Here is a 17,871-nt window from a genome sequence, read left to right as displayed (position 1 = left end):
CAAGAGGAAGATGAGAGACACAAGACCCAACAATGCAGACGAGCTGAAGGCTGCTATCAAAGCCACCTGGGCTTCCATAACACCTCAGCAGGGCCACAGGCTGATCGCCTCCATGCCACATTGCCGCATTGATGCAGTAATTGATGCAAAAGGAGCCCGACCAAGTATTGAGTGCATTTACTAAACATACATTTCAGTAGGACATTTCAGATTTTAAAAACATTTTTCAAGCTGTTGTTATAAAGTATTCTAATTTACTGAGATAATGACTTTTGTGTTTTCATTGGCTGTAAGCCATAATCATCAACATTAACAGAAATAAACACATGAAATAGATCACTCTGTTTGTAATGACTCTATATAATATAGGAGTTCCACTTTTTGTATTGAAGAACTGAAATAAACTTTTTGATGATATTCTAATTTAGTGAGAAGCACCTGTATATATCCCCCATCCTGGTATATACAGTATGTCTCCCATCCTGGTATATTTGTTCCCCATCCTGTCTTTGTACCACAATATATTTCAGATGAATGTGTGTCCTCAAACAAATCCAGCTGAAATATGCGCTTGCGTTGGCGCTCTCCACTCCAGTACGGGCGCTGTTGCACTTTCTGTCGATATCACTACAGTGAGAGCCACTGGCGGACACAGACAGAAGTGCAAGAACAATATATGGGTCCTTTGCAGTCCAATAACTCATCATAATGCACAATTCCACCAGCTTTGGAGGTGGTAGTGGCCCCCTTACCTCTTGGGCTACTGTGCGACTGCACAGGTTACAACAATGATATGTTCACACCTGGTGAAACATATATATATATGAGTTTCACTTTTTGTATTGAAGAATTGAAATAAATTTACTTTTTGATGATATTCTAATTTAGTGATAAGCACTTGTATATGGCAGTAATGCAGTATATCAGTATAGTCTATATGGCAGTAATGCAGTATATAAGTATAGTATATATGGCAGTAATGCAGTATATCAGTATAGTCTATATGGCAGTTATGCAGTATATCAGTATAGTCTATATGGCAGTAATGCAGTATATCAGTATAATCTATATGGCAGTAATGCAGTATATCAGTATAGTCTACAGTATATGGCAGTAATGCAGTATATAAGTATAGTCTATATGTCAGTAATGCAGTATATAAGTATAGTCTATATGGCAGTAATGCAGTATATCAGTATAATCTATATGGCAGTAATACAGTATATCAGTATAGTCTACAGTATATGGCAGTAATGCAGTATATCAGTATAGTCTATATGGCAGTAATGCAGTATATCAGTATAGTCTATATGGCAGTTATGCAGTATATCAGTATAGTCTATATGGCAGTAATGCAGTATATCAGTATAGTCTATATGGCAGTAATGCAGTATATTAGTATAGTCTATATGGCAGTAATGCAGTATATCAGTACAGTCTATATGGCAGTAATGCAGTATATTAGTATAGTCTATATGGCAGTAATGCAGTATATCAGTACAGTCTATATGGCAGTAATGCAGTATATCAGTATAATCTATATGGCAGTAATGCAGTATATCAGTATAATCTATATGTCAGTAATACAGTATATCAGTATAGTCTACAGTATATGGCAGTAATGCAGTATATCAGTATAGTCTATATGGCAGTAATGCAGTATATCAGTATAGTCTATATGTCAGTAATGCAGTATATCAGTATAGTCTATATGTCAGTAATGCAGTATATAAGTATAGTCTATATGGCAGTAATACAGTATATAAGTATAGTCTATATGTCAGTAATGCAGTATATAAGTATAGTCTATATGTCAGTAATGCAGTATATCAGTATAGTCTATATGTCAGTAATGCAGTATATAAGTATAGTCTATATGTCAGTAATGCAGTATATCAGTATAGTCTATATGTCAGTAATGCAGTATATCAGTATAGTCTATATGTCAGTAATGCAGTATATAAGTATAGTCTATATGTCAGTAATGCAGTATATCAGTATAGTCTATATGTCAGTAATGTAGTATATAAGTATAGTCTATATGTCAGTAATGCAGTAAATAAGTATAGTCTATATGGCAGTAATGCAGTATATCAGTATAGTCTATATGGCAGTAATGCAGTATATAAGTATAGTCTATATGGCAGTAATACAGTATATAAGTATAGTCTATATGGCAGTAATGCAGTATATCAGTATAGTATATATGGCAGTTATGCAGTATATCAGTATAGTATATATGGCACTAATGCAGTATATAATATAGTCAATATGGTAGTAATGCAGTATATAAGTATAGTCTATATGGCAGTAATGTAGTATATCAGTATAGTATATATGGCAGTTATGCAGTATATCAGTATAGTATATATGGCACTAATGCAGTATATAATATAGTCTATATGGTAGTAATGCAGTATATCAGTATAGTCTATATGGTAGTAATGCAGTATATCAGTATAGTCTATATGTCAGTAATGCAGTATATCAGTATAGTCTATATGTCAGTAATGCAGTATATAAGTATAGTCTATATGGCAGTAATGCAGTATATCAGTATAATCTATATGGCAGTAATGCAGTATATCAGTATAATCTATATGGCAGTAATACAGTATATCAGTATAGTCTACAGTATATGGCAGTAATGCAGTATATCAGTATAGTCTATATGTCAGTAATGCAGTATATAAGTATAGTCTATATGTCAGTAATGCAGTATATAAGTATAGTCTATATGGCAGTAATGCAGTATATAAGTATAGTATATATGGCAGTAATGCAGTATATCAGTATAGTCTATATGTCAGTAATGCAGTATATAAGTATAGTCTATATGGCAGTAATACAGTATATAAGTATAGTCTATATGTCAGTAATGCAGTATATCAGTATAGTATATATGGCAGTTATGCAGTATATAAGTATAGTATATATGGCAGTAATGCAGTATATCAGTATAGTCTATATGGCAGTAATGCAGTATATAAGTATAGTATATATGGCAGTAATGCAGTATATCAGTATAGTCTATATGTCAGTAATGCAGTATATAAGTATAGTCTATATGGCAGTAATACAGTATATAAGTATAGTCTATATGTCAGTAATGCAGTATATAAGTATAGTCTATATGGCAGTAATGCAGTATATAAGTATAGTCTATATGGCAGTAATGCAGTATATCAGTATAGTCTATATGTCAGTAATGCAGTATATAAGTATAGTCTATATGTCAGTAATGCAGTATATAAGTATAGTCTATATGGCAGTAATGCAGTATATAAGTATAGTCTATATGTCAGTAATACAGTATATAAGTATAGTCTATATGTCAGTAATGCAGTATATAAGTATAGTCTATATGGCAGTAATGCAGTATATCAGTATAGTGTATATGGTAGTAATGCAGTATATCAGTATAGTCTATATGTCAGTAATGCAGTATATAAGTATAGTCTATATGGCAGTAATACAGTATATAAGTATAGTCTATATGTCAGTAATGCAGTATATCAGTATAGTATATATGGCAGTAATGCAGTATATAAGTATAGTATATATGGCAGTAATGCAGTATATCAGTATAGTATATATGGCAGTAATGCAGTATATAAGTATAGTATATATGGCAGTAATGCAGTATATCAGTATAGTCTATATGTCAGTAATGCAGTATATAAGTATAGTCTATATGGCAGTAATACAGTATATAAGTATAGTCTATATGTCAGTAATGCAGTATATCAGTATAGTATATATGGCAGTAATGCAGTATATAAGTATAGTATATATGGCAGTAATGCAGTATATCAGTATAGTCTATATGTCAGTAATGCAGTATATAAGTATAGTCTATATGGCAGTAATACAGTATATAAGTATAGTCTATATGTCAGTAATGCAGTATATCAGTATAGTATATATGGCACTAATGCAGTATATAATATAGTCAATATGGTAGTAATGCAGTATATAAGTATAGTCTATATGGCAGTAATGTAGTATATCAGTATAGTATATATGGCAGTTATGCAGTATATCAGTATAGTATATATGGCACTAATGCAGTATATAATATAGTCTATATGGTAGTAATGCAGTATATCAGTATAGTCTATATGGTAGTAATGCAGTATATCAGTATAGTCTATATGTCAGTAATGCAGTATATCAGTATAGTGTATATGGCAGCTATGCAGTATATAAGTATAGTCTATATGGCAGTAATGCAGTATATCAGTATAGTCTATATGTCAGTAATGCAGTATATAAGTATAGTCTATATGTCAGTAATGCAGTATATAAGTATAGTCTATATGTCAGTAATGCAGTATATAAGTATAGTCTATATGGCAGTAATACAGTATATAAGTATAGTCTATATGTCAGTAATGCAGTATATAAGTATAGTCTATATGGCAGTAATACAGTATATAAGTATAGTCTATATGTCAGTAATGCAGTATATAAGTATAGTCTATATGGCAGTAATACAGTATATAAGTATAGTCTATATGGCAGTAATGCAGTATATCAGTATAGTATATATGTCAGTAATGCAGTGTATAAGTATAGTCTATATGTCAGTAATGCAGTATATAAGTATAGTCTATATGTCAGTAATGCAGTGTATAAGTATAGTCTATATGTCAGTAATGCAGTATATAAGTATAGTCTATATGGCAGTAATGCAGTATATCAGTATAGTATATATGTCAGTAATGCAGTATATCAGTATAGTCTATATGTCAGTAATGCAGTGTATAAGTATAGTCTATATGTCAGTAATGCAGTATATAAGTATAGTCTATATGGCAATAATGCAGTATATCAGTATAGTCTATATGTCAGTAATGCAGTATATCAGTATAGTCTATATGTCAGTAATGCAGTGTATAAGTATAGTCTATATGTCAGTAATGCAGTATATAAGTATAGTCTATATGGCAGTAATGCAGTATATCAGTATAGTATATATGTCAGTAATGCAGTATATCAGTATAGTATATATGACAGTAATACAGTATATAAGTATAGTCTATATGTCAGTAATGCAGTATATCAGTATAGTCTATATGTCAGTAATGCAGTGTATAAGTATAGTCTATATGGCAGTAATGCAGTATATCAGTATAGTCTATATGTCAGTAATACAGTATATAAGTATAGTCTATATGTCAGTAATGCAGTATATCAGTATAGTCTATATGTCAGTAATGCAGTATATCAGTATAGTCTATATGTCAGTAATGCAGTATATCAGTATAGTATATATGTCAGTAAAGCAGTATATCAGTATAGTCTATATGTCAGTAATACAGTATATAAGTATAGTCTATATGTCAGTAATGCAGTATATCAGTATAGTCTATATGTCAGTAATGCAGTATATAAGTATAGTCTATATGGCAGTAATACAGTATATAAGTATAGTCTATATGACAGTAATGTAGTATATCAGTATAGTCTATATGACAGTAATGCAGTATATAAGTATAGTCTATATGGCAGTAATACAGTATATAAGTATAGTCTATATGGCAGTAATGCAGTATATCAGTATAGTATATATGGCAGCAATGCAGTATATCAGTATAGTCTATATGGCAGTAATGCAGTATATCAGTATATTCTATATGGCAGTAATGCATTATATAAGTATAGTCTATATGTCAGTAATGCAGTATATCAGTATAGTATATATGGCAGTAATGCAGTATATCAGTATAGTCTATATGGCAGTAATGCAGTATATCAGTATAGTCTATATGGCAGTAATGCAGTATATAAGTTTAGTCTATATGGCAGTAATACAGTATATAAGTATAGTCTATATGGCAGTAATGCAGTATATCATTATAGTCTATATGGCAGTAATGCGGTATATAAGTATAGTCTATATGGCATTAATACAGTATATAAGTATAGTCTATATGGCAGTAATGCAGTATATCAGTATAGTATATATGGCAGTAATGCAGTATATCAGTATAGTCTATATGGCAGTAATGCAGTATATCAGTATATTCTATATGGCAGTAATGCATTATATAAGTATAGTCTATATGTCAGTAATGCAGTATATCAGTATAGTATATATGGCAGTAATGCAGTATATCAGTATAGTCTATATGGCAGTAATGCAGTATATCAGTATAGTCTATATGGCAGTAATGCAGTATATAAGTTTAGTCTATATGGCAGTAATGCAGTATATCATTATAGTCTACATGGCAGTAATGCAGTATATCAGTATAGTCTATATGGCAGTAATGCAGTATATCAGTATAGTCTATATGGCAGTAATGCAGTATATCAGTATAGTCTATATGGCAGTAATGCAGTATATAAGTTTAGTCTATATGGCAGTAATGCAGTATATCAGTATAGTATATATGGCAGTAATGCAGTATATAAGTATAGTCTATATGGCAGTAATGCAGTATATCATTATAGTCTACATGGCAGTAATGCGGTATATAAGTATAGTCTATATGGCAGTAATACAGTATATAAGTATAGTCTATATGGCAGTAATGCAGTATATCAGTATAGTATATATGGCAGTAATGCAGTATATCAGTATAGTCTATATGGCAGTAATGCAGTATATCAGTAGATTCTATATGGCAGTAATGCAGTATATAAGTATAGTCTATATGGCAGTAATACAGTATATAAGTATAGTATATATGGCAGTAATGCAGTATATCAGTATAGTCTATATGGCAGTAATGCAGTATATCAGTATAGTCTATATGGCAGTAATGCAGTATATCAGTAAAGTCTATATGGCAGTAATGCAGTATATAAGTATAGTCTATATGGCAGTAATACAGTATATAAGTATAGTCTATATGGCAGTAATGCAGTATATCAGTAAAGTCTATATGGCTGTAATGCAGTATATCAGTAAAGTCTATATGGCTGTAATGCAGTATATAAGTATAGTCTATATGGCAGTAATGCAGTATATCAGTATAGTCTATATGGCAGTAATGCAGTATATAAGTATAGTCTATATGGCAGTAATACAGTATATAAGTATAGTCTATATGTCAGTAATGCAGTATATCAGTATAGTATATATGGCAGTTATGCAGTATATCAGTATAGTATATATGGCACTAATGCAGTATATAATATAGTCTATATGGTAGTAATGCAGTATATAAGTATAGTCTATATGGCAGTAATGTAGTATATCAGTATAGTATATATGGCAGTTATGCAGTATATCAGTATAGTATATATGGCACTAATGCAGTATATAATATAGTCTATATGGTAGTAATGCAGTATATCAGTATAGTCTATATGGTAGTAATGCAGTATATAAGTATAGTCTATATGGCAGTAATACAGTATATAAGTACAGTCTATATGACATTAATGCAGTATATAAGTATAGTCTATATGGCAGTAATGCGGTATATAAGTATAGTCTATATGGCAGTAATGGAGTATATCAGTATAGTCTATATGGCAGTAATGCGGTATATAAGTATAGTCTATATGGCAGTAATGCAGTATATAATTATAGTCTATATGGCAGTAATGCAGTATATAAGTATAGTCTATATGGTAGTAATGCAGTATATAAGTATAATATATATGGCAGTTATGCGATATATCAGTATAGTCTATATGGCAGTAATACAGTATATAAGTATAGTTTATATGGCAGTAATGCAGTATATAAGTATATTCTATATGGCAGTAATACAGTATATCAGTATAGTCTATATGGTAGTAATGCAGTATATAAGTATAGTCTATATGGTAGTAATGCAGTATATAAGTATAGTCTATATGTCAGTAATGGAGTATATAAGTATAGTCTATATGGCAGAAATGCAGTATATAAGTATAGTCTATATGGCAGTAATGCAGTATATAAGTATAGTCTATATGGCAGTAATACAGTATATAAGTATAGTTTATATGGCAGTAATGCAGTATATCAGTATAGTCTATATGGCAGTTATGCGGTATATCAGTATAGTCTATATGGCAGTAATGCGGTATATAAATATAGTCTATATGGTAGTAATGCAGTATATAAGTATAGTATATATGGCAGTTATGCGGTATATCAGTATAGTCTATATGGCAGTAATACAGTATATAAGTATAGTTTATATGGCAGTATATAAGTATAGTCTATATGGCAGTAATGCAGTATATAAGCATAGTCTATATGGCAGTTATGCGGTTTATCAGTATAGTCTATATGGCAGTAATGCAGTATATAAGTATAGTCTATATGGCAGTAATGCAGTATATAAGTATAGTCTATATGGCAGTAATGCAGTATATCAGTATAGTCTATATGGCAGTAATGCAGTATATAAGTATAGTCTAAAGGTCAGTAATGCAGTATATAAGTATAGTCTATATGGCAGTAATACAGTATATAAGTATAGTGTATATGGCAGTAATGCAGTATATAAGTATAGTCTATATGTCAGTAATGCAGTATATAAGTATAATCTATATGTCAGTAATGCAGTATATCAGTATAGTCTATATGGCAGTAACGCAGTATATAAGTATAGTCTATATGTCAGTAATGCAGTATATAAGTATAATCTATATGTCAGTAATGCAGTATATCAGTATAGTCTATATGGCAGTAATGCAGTATATAAGTATAGTCTATATGTCAGTAATGCGGTATATAAGTATAGTCTATAGGTCAGTAATGCAGTATATAAGTATAGTCTATATGTCAGTAATGCAGTATATAAGTATAGTCTATATGGCAGTTATGCGGTATATAAGTATAGTCTATATGGCAGTAATGCAGTATATAAGTATAGTCTATATGGCAGTAATGTAGTATATCAGTATAGTCTGTATGACAGTAATGCAGTATATCAGTATAGTCTATATGGCAGTAATACAGTATATAAGTATAGTCTATATGTCAGTTATGCGGTATATCAGTATAGTATATATGGCAGTAATGCAGTATATCAGTATAGTCTATATGTCAGTAATGCAATATATCAATATAGTCTATATGTCAGTAATGCAGTATATCAGTATAGTCTATATGTCAGTAATGCAGTATATCAGTATAGTCTATATGGCAGTAATGCAGTATATCAGTATAGTCTATATGGCAGTAATGCAGTATATCAGTATAGTCTATATGGCAGTAATACATTATATCAGTATAGTCTATATGTCAGTAATGCAGTATATCAATATAGTCTATATGTCAGTAATGCAGTATATCAGTATAGTCTATATGGCAGTAATGCAGTATATCAGTATAGTCTATATGGCAGTAATACATTATATCAGTATAGTCTATATGTCAGTAATGCAGTATATCAATATAGTCTATATGTCAGTAATGCAGTATATCAGTATAGTCTATATGGCAGTAATGCAGTATATCAGTATAGTCTATATGGCAGTAATGCAGTATATCAGTATAGTCTATATGGCAGTAATACAGTATATAAGTATAGTCTATATGGCAGTAATGCAGTATATCAGTATAGTCTATATGGCAGTAATTCAGTATATAAGTATAGTCTATATGGCAGTAATACAGTATATAAGTATAGTCTATATGTCAGTAATGCAGTATATCAGTATAGTATATATGGCAGTCATGCAGTATATCAGTATAGTATATATGGCACTAATGCAGTATATAATATAGTCTATATGGTAGTAATGCAGTATATAAGTATAGTCTATATGGCAGTAATGTAGTATATCAGTATAGTATATATGGCAGTTATGCAGTATATCAGTATAGTATATATGGCACTAATGCAGTATATAATATAGTCTATATGGTAGTAATGCAGTATATCAGTATAGTCTATATGGTAGTAATGCAGTATATAAGTATAGTCTATATGGCAGTAATACAGTATATAAGTATAGTCTATATGTCAGTAATGCAGTATATCAGTATAGTCTATATGGCAGTAATGCAGTATATAAGTATAGTCTATATGGCAGTAATGCAGTATATCAGTATAGTCTAGATGGCAGTAATGCAGTATATCAGTATAATCTATATGGCAGTAATGCAGTATATCAGTATAATCTATATGGCAGTAATACAGTATATCAGTATAGTCTACAGTATATGGCAGTAATGCAGTATATCAGTATAGTCTATATGGCAGTAATGCAGTATATTAGTATAGTCTATATGTCAGTAATGCAGTATATCAGTATAGTCTATATGGCAGTAATGCAGTATATCAGTAAAATCTATATGGAAGTAATGCAGTATATCAGTATAATCTATATGGCAGTAATACAGTATATCAGTATAGTCTACAGTATATGGCAGTAATGCAGTATATCAGTATAGTCTATATGGCAGTAATCCAGTATATCAGTATAGTCTATATGTCAGTAATGCAGTATATAAGTATAGTCTATATGTCAGTAATGCAGTATATAAGTATAGTCTATATGGCAGTAATGCAGTATATCAGTATAGTCTATATGTCAGTAATGCAGTGTATAAGTATAGTCTATATGTCAGTAATGCAGTATATCAGTATAGTCTATATGTCAGTAATGCAGTGTATAAGTATAGTCTATATGTCAGTAATGCAGTATATAAGTATAGTCTATATGGCAGTAATGCAGTATATCAGTATAGTCTATATGTCAGTAATGCAGTATATAAGTATATTCTATATGTCAGTAATGCAGTATATCAGTATAGTCTATATGTCAGTAATGCAGTATATAAGTATAGTCTATATGGCAGTAATACAGTATATAAGTATAGTCTATATGTCAGTAATACAGTATATAAGTATAGTCTATATGTCAGTAATGCAGTATATCAGTATAGTCTATATGTCAGTAATGCAGTGTATAAGTATAGTCTATATGTCAGTAATGCAGTATATAAGTATAGTCTATATGGCAGTATATCAGTATAGTATATATGTCAGTAATGCAGTATATCAGTATAGTATATATGGCAGTAATACAGTATATAAGTATAGTCTATATGTCAGTAATGCAGTATATCAGTATAGTCTATATGTCAGTAATGCAGTGTATAAGTATAGTCTATATGGCAGTAATGCAGTATATCAGTATAGTGTATATGTCAGTAAAGCAGTATATCAGTATAGTCTATATGTCAGTAATACAGTATATAAGTACAGTCTATCTGTCAGTAATGCAGTATATAAGTATAGTCTATATGGCAGTAATACAGTATATAAGTATAGTCTATATGACAGTAATGCAGTATATCAGTATAGTCTATATGGCAGTAATGCAGTATATAAGTATAGTCTATATGTCAGTAATGCAGTATATCAGTATAGTATATATGGCAGTAATGCAGTATATCAGTATAGTCTATATGGCAGTAATGCGGTATATAAGTATAGTCTATATGGCAGTAATACCGTATATAAGTATAGTCTATATGGCAGTAATGCAGTATATCAGTATAGTCTATATGGCAGTAATGCGGTATATAAGTATAGTCTATATGGCAGTAATACAGTATATAAGTATAGTCTATATGGCAGTAATGCAGTATATAAGTATAGTCTATATGGTAGTAATGCAGTATATAAGTATAATATATATGGCAGTTATGCGGTATATCAGTATAGTCTATATGGCAGTAATACAGTATATAAGTATAGTTTATATGGCAGTAATGCAGTATATAAGTATAGTCTATATGGCAGTAATGCAGTATATAAGTATAGTCTATATGGCAGTAATGCAGTATATAAGTATAGTCTATATGGCAGTAATACAGTATATAAGTATAGTTTATATGGCAGTAATGCAGTATATCAGTATAGTCTATATGGCAGTTATGCGGTATATAAATATAGTCTATATGGTAGTAATGCAGTATATAAGTATAGTATATATGGCAGTTATGCGGTATATCAGTATAGTCTATATGGCAGTAATACAGTATATAAGTATAGTTTATATGGCAGTATATAAGTATAGTCTATATGGCAGTAATGCAGTATATAAGCATAGTCTATATGGCAGTTATGCGGTTTATCAGTATAGTCTATATGGCAGTAATGCAGTATATAAGTATAGTCTATATGGCAGTAATGCAGTATATAAGTATAGTCTATATGGCAGTAATGCAGTATATCAGTATAGTCTATATGGCAGTAATGCAGTATATAAGTATAGTCTATAGGTCAGTAATGCAGTATATAGGTATAGTCTATATGGCAGTAATACAGTATATAAGTATAGTGTATATGGCAGTAATGCAGTATATAAGTATAGTATATATGGCAGTAATGCAGTATATCAGTACAATCTATATGACAGTAATGCAGTATATCAGTATAGTATATATGGCAGTAATGCAGTATATAAGTATAGTCTATATGTCAGTAATGCAGTATATAAGTATAGTCTATATGGCAGTAATGCAGTATATCAGTATAGTATATATGGCAGTAATGCAGTATATCAGTATAGTCTATATGGCAGTAATGCAGTATATAAGTATAGTCTATATGTCAGTAATGCAGTATATAAGTATAGTCTATAGGTCAGTAATGCAGTATATAAGTATAGTCTATATGTCAGTAATGCAGTATATAAGTATAGTCTATATGGCAGTTATGCGGTATATAAGTATAGTCTATATGGCAGTAATGCAGTATATAAGTATAGTCTATATGGCAGTAATGTAGTATATCAGTATAGTCTCTATGACAGTAATGCAGTATATAATTATAGTCTATATGACAGTAATGCAGTATATAAGTATAGTCTATATGGCAGTTATGCGGTATATCAGTATAGTATATATGGCAGTAATGCAGTATATCAGTATAGTCTATATGTCAGTAATGCAGTATATCAATATAGTCTATATGTCAGTAATGCAGTATATCAATATAGTCTATATGTCAGTAATGCAGTATATCAATATAGTCTATATGTCAGTAATGCAGTATATCAGTATAGTCTATATGGCAGTAATGCAGTATATCAGTATAGTCTATATGTCAGTTATGCAGTATATCAGTATAGTCTATATGTCAGTAATGCAGTATATCAGTATAGTCTATATGGCAGTAATACAGTATATAATTATAGTCTATATGACAGTAATGCAGTATATAAGTATAGTCTATATGGCAGTTATGCGGTATATCAGTATAGTATATATGGCAGTAATGCAGTATATCAGTATAGTCTATATGTCAGTAATGCAGTATATCAATATAGTCTATATGTCAGTAATGCAGTATATCAATTTAGTCTATATGTCAGTAATGCAGTATATAAGTATAGTCTATATGGCAGTAATACAGTATATAAGTATAGTCTATATGTCAGTAATGCAGTATATAAGTATAGTCTATATGGCAGTAATACAGTATATAAGTATAGTCTATATGTCAGTAATGCAGTATATCAGTATAGTCTATATGTCAGTAATGCAGTGTATAAGTATAGTCTATATGTCAGTAATGCAGTATATAAGTATAGTCTATATGGCAGTAATGCAGTATATCAGTATAGTATATATGTCAGTAATGCAGTATATCAGTATAGTATATATGACAGTAATACAGTATATAAGTATAGTCTATATGTCAGTAATGCAGTATATCAGTATAGTCTATATGTCAGTAATGCAGTGTATAAGTATAGTCTATATGGCAGTAATGCAGTATATCAGTATAGTCTATATGTCAGTAATACAGTATATAAGTATAGTCTATATGTCAGTAATGCAGTATATCAGTATAGTCTATATGTCAGTAATGCAGTATATCAGTATAGTCTATATGTCAGTAATGCAGTATATCAGTATAGTATATATGTCAGTAAAGCAGTATATCAGTATAGTCTATATGTCAGTAATACAGTATATAAGTATAGTCTATATGTCAGTAATGCAGTATATCAGTATAGTCTATATGTCAGTAATGCAGTATATAAGTATAGTCTATATGGCAGTAATACAGTATATAAGTATAGTCTATATGACAGTAATGTAGTATATCAGTATAGTCTATATGACAGTAATGCAGTATATAAGTATAGTCTATATGGCAGTAATACAGTATATAAGTATAGTCTATATGGCAGTAATGCAGTATATCAGTATAGTATATATGGCAGCAATGCAGTATATCAGTATAGTCTATATGGCAGTAATGCAGTATATCAGTATATTCTATATGGCAGTAATGCATTATATAAGTATAGTCTATATGTCAGTAATGCAGTATATCAGTATAGTATATATGGCAGTAATGCAGTATATCAGTATAGTCTATATGGCAGTAATGCAGTATATCAGTATAGTCTATATGGCAGTAATGCAGTATATAAGTTTAGTCTATATGGCAGTAATACAGTATATAAGTATAGTCTATATGGCAGTAATGCAGTATATCATTATAGTCTATATGGCAGTAATGCGGTATATAAGTATAGTCTATATGGCAGTAATACAGTATATAAGTATAGTCTATATGGCAGTAATGCAGTATATCAGTATAGTATATATGGCAGTAATGCAGTATATCAGTATAGTCTATATGGCAGTAATGCAGTATATCAGTATATTCTATATGGCAGTAATGCATTATATAAGTATAGTCTATATGTCAGTAATGCAGTATATCAGTATAGTATATATGGCAGTAATGCAGTATATCAGTATAGTCTATATGGCAGTAATGCAGTATATCAGTATAGTCTATATGGCAGTAATGCAGTATATAAGTTTAGTCTATATGGCAGTAATGCAGTATATCATTATAGTCTACATGGCAGTAATGCAGTATATCAGTATAGTCTATATGGCAGTAATGCAGTATATCAGTATAGTCTATATGGCAGTAATGCAGTATATCAGTATAGTCTATATGGCAGTAATGCAGTATATAAGTTTAGTCTATATGGCAGTAATGCAGTATATCAGTATAGTATATATGGCAGTAATGCAGTATATAAGTATAGTCTATATGGCAGTAATGCAGTATATCATTATAGTCTACATGGCAGTAATGCGGTATATAAGTATAGTCTATATGGCAGTAATACAGTATATAAGTATAGTCTATATGGCAGTAATGCAGTATATCAGTATAGTATATATGGCAGTAATGCAGTATATCAGTATAGTCTATATGGCAGTAATGCAGTATATCAGTAGATTCTATATGGCAGTAATGCAGTATATAAGTATAGTCTATATGGCAGTAATACAGTATATAAGTATAGTATATATGGCAGTAATGCAGTATATCAGTATAGTCTATATGGCAGTAATGCAGTATATCAGTATAGTCTATATGGCAGTAATGCAGTATATCAGTAAAGTCTATATGGCAGTAATGCAGTATATAAGTATAGTCTATATGGCAGTAATACAGTATATAAGTATAGTATATATGGCAGTAATGCAGTATATCAGTATAGTCTATATGGCAGTAATGCAGTATATCAGTAAAGTCTATATGGCTGTAATGCAGTATATAAGTATAGTCTATATGGCAGTAATGCAGTATATCAGTATAGTCTATATGGCAGTAATGCAGTATATAAGTATAGTCTATATGGCAGTAATACAGTATATAAGTATAGTCTATATGTCAGTAATGCAGTATATCAGTATAGTATATATGGCAGTTATGCAGTATATCAGTATAGTATATATGGCACTAATGCAGTATATAATATAGTCTATATGGTAGTAATGCAGTATATAAGTATAGTCTATATGGCAGTAATGTAGTATATCAGTATAGTATATATGGCAGTTATGCAGTATATCAGTATAGTATATATGGCACTAATGCAGTATATAATATAGTCTATATGGTAGTAATGCAGTATATCAGTATAGTCTATATGGTAGTAATGCAGTATATAAGTATAGTCTATATGGCAGTAATACAGTATATAAGTACAGTCTATATGACATTAATGCAGTATATAAGTATAGTCTATATGTCAGTAATGCGGTATATCAATATAGTCTATATGTCAGTAATGCAGTATATCAATATAGTCTATATGTCAGTAATGCAGTATATCAATATAGTCTATATGTCAGTAATGCAGTATATCAGTATAGTCTATATGGCAGTAATGCAGTATATCAGTATAGTCTATATGTCAGTTATGCAGTATATCAGTATAGTCTATATGTCAGTAATGCAGTATATCAGTATAGTCTATATGGCAGTAATACAGTATATAATTATAGTCTATATGACAGTAATGCAGTATATAAGTATAGTCTATATGGCAGTTATGCGGTATATCAGTATAGTATATATGGCAGTAATGCAGTATATCAGTATAGTCTATATGTCAGTAATGCAGTATATCAATATAGTCTATATGTCAGTAATGCAGTATATCAATTTAGTCTATATGTCAGTAATGCAGTATATAAGTATAGTCTATATGGCAGTAATACAGTATATAAGTATAGTCTATATGTCAGTAATGCAGTATATAAGTATAGTCTATATGGCAGTAATACAGTATATAAGTATAGTCTATATGTCAGTAATGCAGTATATCAGTATAGTCTATATGTCAGTAATGCAGTGTATAAGTATAGTCTATATGGCAGTAATGCAGTATATAAGTATAGTCTATATGGCAGTAATGCAGTATATCAGTATAGTATATATGTCAGTAATGCAGTATATCAGTATAGTATATATGACAGTAATACAGTATATAAGTATAGTCTATATGTCAGTAATGCAGTATATCAGTATAGTCTATATGTCAGTAATGCAGTGTATAAGTATAGTCTATATGGCAGTAATGCAGTATATCAGTATAGTCTATATGTCAGTAATACAGTATATAAGTATAGTCTATATGTCAGTAATGCAGTATATCAGTATAGTCTATATGTCAGTAATGCAGTATATCAGTATAGTCTATATGTCAGTAATGCAGTATATCAGTATAGTATATATGTCAGTAAAGCAGTATATCAGTATAGTCTATATGTCAGTAATACAGTATATAAGTATAGTCTATATGTCAGTAATGCAGTATATCAGTATAGTCTATATGTCAGTAATGCAGTATATAAGTATAGTCTATATGGCAGTAATACAGTATATAAGTATAGTCTATATGACAGTAATGTAGTATATCAGTATAGTCTATATGACAGTAATGCAGTATATAAGTATAGTCTATATGGCAGTAATACAGTATATAAGTATAGTCTATATGGCAGTAATGCAGTATATCAGTATAGTATATATGGCAGCAATGCAGTATATCAGTATAGTCTATATGGCAGTAATGCAGTATATCAGTATATTCTATATGGCAGTAATGCATTATATAAGTATAGTCTATATGTCAGTAATGCAGTATATCAGTATAGTATATATGGCAGTAATGCAGTATATCAGTATAGTCTATATGGCAGTAATGCAGTATATCAGTATAGTCTATATGGCAGTAATGCAGTATATAAGTTTAGTCTATATGGCAGTAATACAGTATATAAGTATAGTCTATATGGCAGTAATGCAGTATATCATTATAGTCTATATGGCAGTAATGCGGTATATAAGTATAGTCTATATGGCAGTAATACAGTATATAAGTATAGTCTATATGGCAGTAATGCAGTATATCAGTATAGTATATATGGCAGTAATGCAGTATATCAGTATAGTCTATATGGCAGTAATGCAGTATATCAGTATATTCTATATGGCAGTAATGCATTATATAAGTATAGTCTATATGTCAGTAATGCAGTATATCAGTATAGTATATATGGCAGTAATGCAGTATATCAGTATAGTCTATATGGCAGTAATGCAGTATATCAGTATAGTCTATATGGCAGTA

The sequence above is a fragment of the Phyllobates terribilis genome, unplaced genomic scaffold (genome assembly GCF_046119375.1).
Source record: "Phyllobates terribilis strain yellow unplaced genomic scaffold, ASM4611937v1 Scaffold_9__5_contigs__length_417890890, whole genome shotgun sequence".
In the NCBI taxonomy this organism is placed as follows: domain Eukaryota; kingdom Metazoa; phylum Chordata; class Amphibia; order Anura; family Dendrobatidae; genus Phyllobates; species Phyllobates terribilis.
Note: the sequence above shows the minus strand (reverse complement) of the source record.